This window comes from Ceratotherium simum, chromosome 1 (assembly GCF_057802395.1).
Source record: "Ceratotherium simum simum isolate JZ-2026a chromosome 1, ASM5780239v1, whole genome shotgun sequence".
Taxonomy (NCBI): domain Eukaryota; kingdom Metazoa; phylum Chordata; class Mammalia; order Perissodactyla; family Rhinocerotidae; genus Ceratotherium; species Ceratotherium simum.
The window spans coordinates 109,248,962-109,253,416 of NC_141900.1; the positions used below are offsets into that span (position 1 = coordinate 109,248,962).

The 4,455-nt window shown below is 58.4% G+C and overlaps 1 long non-coding RNA gene across 1 annotated transcript; it reads left to right on the forward strand.

The window, feature by feature from the left end:
* The first annotated feature begins 208 nt into the window (after window positions 1-208).
* On the forward strand, window positions 209-4,208 carry LOC147918346 (uncharacterized). Its single transcript, XR_015553482.1, has 3 exons — window positions 209-414; window positions 2,503-2,695; window positions 3,450-4,208. It is a non-coding gene; the product is annotated as an uncharacterized LOC147918346 (long non-coding RNA).
* The last annotated feature ends 247 nt before the right edge of the window (window positions 4,209-4,455 follow it).

Genomic DNA, 4,455 nt, shown 5'->3' on the forward strand with positions numbered 1-4,455 from the left:
GGAAAACACATGTATTGGTCTCTGCCCCCGGGGCCTGGCACAGGGCTTCTGAATCCCTTGGAATTTCCTGGGTGACAGGAGTGTCTTTTGTTCTAACGAGGTGAGTCTGGGTGGGATCCTGGATGAGGGCTGTCACCAGAAAGACCACCAGCCCCACCCCGTCCTCCAGGGAGGGGAGAGGGCTGGAGATTGAGTTAATGATCAACACGCCCACCTGGTGAAGCCTCCATCGACATCCCAGAAGTGCGGGGTTCAGAGAGCTCCCAGCCGGTGAACACATCCATGCGTGGGGAGGGCGGCACCCCGGCTCCACGGGGATGGAAGCTCCTGCACTCGGGACCCTCCCAGACCTCTTCACCTGGCTGTTCCTCTGTGTCCTTATCACATCCTTTGTTATATAAGAAACTGGCAAACGTAAGTGTTTTCCTGAGTTCTGTGAGCCGTTCTGGCAAATGAGCAAACCCCAGGGGTTGTGGCCACCTCTGATTTATAGCTGGTGGGTCAGAAGCACAGGTGACGAAGTGAACTTTCCCCTGGCATCTGAAGTTGGGGGCAGTCTTGTGGGACAGAGCCCGCAGCCTGTGGGGTCTGCGCTAAGTCCAGGCAGTGTCGGACTGAATAGTCGGGCGCCCGGCTGGGGTGGCAGAGGGCTGCTTGATGTGGGAAGACCCCTCGGCTGACATCAGCATGTGGCCATGAGGCCGTGGTGAGAGACCAAGGAGACAGCACGTGCCTCCACGCAGGACCTCAGACCGGGGCTGCAGACCCTTGGGCAGAGGTTTGGGGCCTCTCCCTTGGGCAGAGATTGTCGCCATTTGGCCCCGACAAGCCTGGGGGATCCAGGTGGGAGGATGTGACTGCAGACAGGGCTGCGGGGAGACTCTTGTCCCGGGAGAGCCCACCCTGGGACCCCCAGAGTGGGGAGAGCAGAATGGCCCCATCGAGACCCTGGAGGCTGACAGAGTCAGAAGAGGCTGCCTCTCCTGTGGCCCGGCTCCGGCAGGGGTCACCGTCTGTCCCGCACTGAGGGACGGAGGAGCAGGGTCACCAAGCTGCCCGAGGCCATAGCTGGAGGAGACAGCCCCACAAGGCACCCCTGCCCCTGCTGCCAGGCCTCGTGGTCTCCCTGGAGCTCTACTGTCCTTCCTGTGAGAACTCCCCTGCCAGGCGTTGACAGCCAACGTAACAGGAACCACAAACCGAGGCCTTAACACGAAAGAAACGTGTCCTCTCTCGGTCCTGGAGACCAGACATTCACCATCGAAATCAAAGACCACAGTCAAGCCCTCGGCAGGGCCCTGCTCCCTCCAGAGGCTCCGAGGGAGAATCGGGATCCTTCCAGCCTCTCCCAGCTGGTGGTGGCTGGTCGGCCTCGCATCCTGGGCTTGTGGCCACACCCCAATCTCTGCCTCATCCTCACAGGGCCTCCCCTGTCTGTGTTAAATCGCCCTCCGTTTTCTCTCAAAAGGACCCCCATGACAGCATTTAGGACCCACCTGGATAATCCAGGATAGTTTCCCTGTCTCAAAATCCTAAACTTCATCACATCTGCCAAACTTCATGTGTGAAGGAAGGTTCACAGTTTCCAGGGACTGGGACCTGACACCTCTGGGGGCCGCCACTCAGCCCACCACGCCCCTTACGTGATTTTGGTATCTCATACTACACTGTCTTGGTGGTGGTTTTAATTTTTACATCTTTTTTTCAGCCCCTCAGCCCCTCTGGGCCTCAGTTGCCCTGGTTATAAAATGGACCTTTGCAGGACACGTGGGTCAAAGGCCCTTCCCAGCCGACACCCTGAGGGGCACGTGCTCTGGGCTCGGGTGCTCTCCATACCACACACACGCACATGCACACACACACACACCCTGCAGGGACCCCCGGCCTTCCTGTTGACCCCGCCCGCCCTGGCTTCGTCATATGTGTTTATTTTAGCTGCTTCCTTTGTTAGGTCAGAGTGGCACGTGCTCATGGTATAGAGAGTCCATTAACTCAAAAAGAACTCCCTGGCCCCACCTGCCCCGTCTTCCCTCCTCTGGGGGCCGCACGACTCAGCAAACAGCAGTGCAGGGCTCCTGGTCAGGTCTGAGTTTCAGACGAGCAACAAGTGCTCTCTTAGTGGCAGCACAGCTCCTGTGACATTTGGGGATACTTGCACCAAAAAATGGTTTATTGCTTAGCTGGGATTCTTGTTCAACTGGGCATCCTGTATTTTACGTGGAAGCCTTACTTCCAAGCCGTTTCTTTTCCAGATGAGGCACCTGGAGCCCAGAGAAGGTGGACAGCCGACCGCCCGATGCCCCTTAGTCACACGGCCGGGCTGGGTCCCTGTCCGGGGTCGCGGGGCACTGCTGGAACCTGTGTGGTGGGACGCTTGGCTCTTGGACCCTTCCGTGTACAGACACACGGACAGCGGGCCCTCCTGTCCCCACTGGTTGTTTGTGCGTGCGCCTGAGCCAGCCCAGGGGGCCGACTTCACCCCTCTGCTGTGTGTTCACTCAGCCAGTCAGTGTTTACTGAGCCTGCGTCCTGTCCGAGCCCTGCCACAAGCACCGAGCTTCCTCCATGAGCTACACAGACACCTCCGGAGCCCAGTGGGTTTGTGGATTTGGACGGAGGGAAGAGAAAGGGCAGCCCTGGCCTCCTCTCCAGGGTCAGGACGCTTCCCAGTGAAGGGTGAGCTGAAGTCTGAAAGGTGAGCAGCAGCCAGCTCTGCCCAGGGGAGGGAAGGGCAGCGAGCTGTGAAGGCCGAGGAAGGGCAGTGCGAAGACCTGAGGCGGGAGTTGGTGGTGGACAGGGTGGTAGAGGGGACCCTGTGGGCACTGAGAGTGGGGAGCCACAGAAGGATTCTGAGGGAGGGTGGGGGTTCCCAGGATCGGATTTGCATTTCCAGCAATGCTCTCACTCGCTGCAGTGGGGAGGCGGGTGTGGAGAGACAAGAGACATGCAGAGTGACCACAGAGCCGCCTACCACCCACAGCGACGCCCCCTGCCTAAGGGCCCAAGGGTTCCAGGCACTGCTCTCACCGTGTCGCAGGGATGTGGGTTGGGGAGCTCATGGCAACCCCAGGAAATGGTCTATACGAATCAGCCGTGACAGATGAGCGAAGCGAGGGACAGAGAGCTGAGTAACCGGCCGAGGTCACCTCGGACCTGGGAGCTATTTACCGAACACACTCTGCAGAGCCACCAGGGTCCCACAGCTGCCAATCCCAGCCTGTGCGGCTGCCCGAGTCATTTGGGGACACTTGTGCCAGGCCAACCACCGGGCTGTGCCTCCTCCAGCGTTTTAGGGAATTGGGAACCAAAAAAGGACATTTCCAGCTTGGCTGCTCGTGGGGGCTGGGGCTTCCCGGGCTCCCCAGAGAAGGGTCCTGGCCGTCAAGGACGGTGTCGCTCAGCTTCTTTTTTTTTTTTTTTTAATTTTTATTTATTTTTTTCCCCCAAAGCTCCAGTAGATAATTGTATGTCATAGCTGCACATCCTTCTAGTTGCTGTATGTGGGATGCGGCCTCAGCATGGCCGGAGAAGCGGTGCGTCGGTGTGTGCCTGGGATCCGAACCCGGGCCGCCAGCAGCGGAGTGCGTGCACTTAACCGCTAAGCCACGGGGCCGGCCCAACTCGGCTTGTTCTGAGTCTGGTTCTTGGAGAGAACCACCTCGAACTCCTTCAAGGCCCAGCCAAAATGGGGCCTCCGGACCCCCAGTTCCAGAGGGGTCTCCCCCTGCCTCAGGCACTGAGCCCGTGGTGTATTACCTGCTGTCCACTGGCCTGTCTCCCCCACTGGACCAGAGGTTCTGACTGGGGGGGTTGCCCCCAGGGGACACCTGGCACCTTCTGTGACATTCCTGGTTGTCACAACCGAGGAGGGGGGAGTGGCTACTGGCATCTGGTGGGTGGAAGCCCACGAGGCTGTGAACTGCCTGCTGAGGGAGGACCCCCACAACCAGAATGGTCAGCCCCAAAGGCCCACAGCGCCATGTCCAGAAGCCCTGCCCTGGGCCCGGGCTGCACCCAGCTCACCTTTGCTGAAAGGATGAACGAATGAATGATGGATGACGGCCCAATAAATGTTTCACAGCCCAGACACTTAATCTCCAGGGCTCAGCTCTCTCTCTTTCCACTCGGTACCTCCCTCCCCCCAAGGTCGTTAACTCTCAGATGCCATTAATATTTAGTGTTTATGAGCAGGCGGTACAGGGCCAGGCTGTGTGGTGGTGTAAAACACATTTAATCTTTCAAGTAATTTAAGATGTAGTTTCAGTTATTTACATCATTAGCAAAACCATCGGTCATGTTAAGTAATCTGCTGTCTGTACAAACAAGTCTATGAAACGGGAAGGCGCAGGCGTGGTGGAGAATGTTCCCTCCGTCATGAAGTTCGGGGTGGAAAAGAGCGTCGTTTCCGGGCCTCCAGCCCACGGCGCGTCCAGGGGATCAGCAGGGGATGGACGG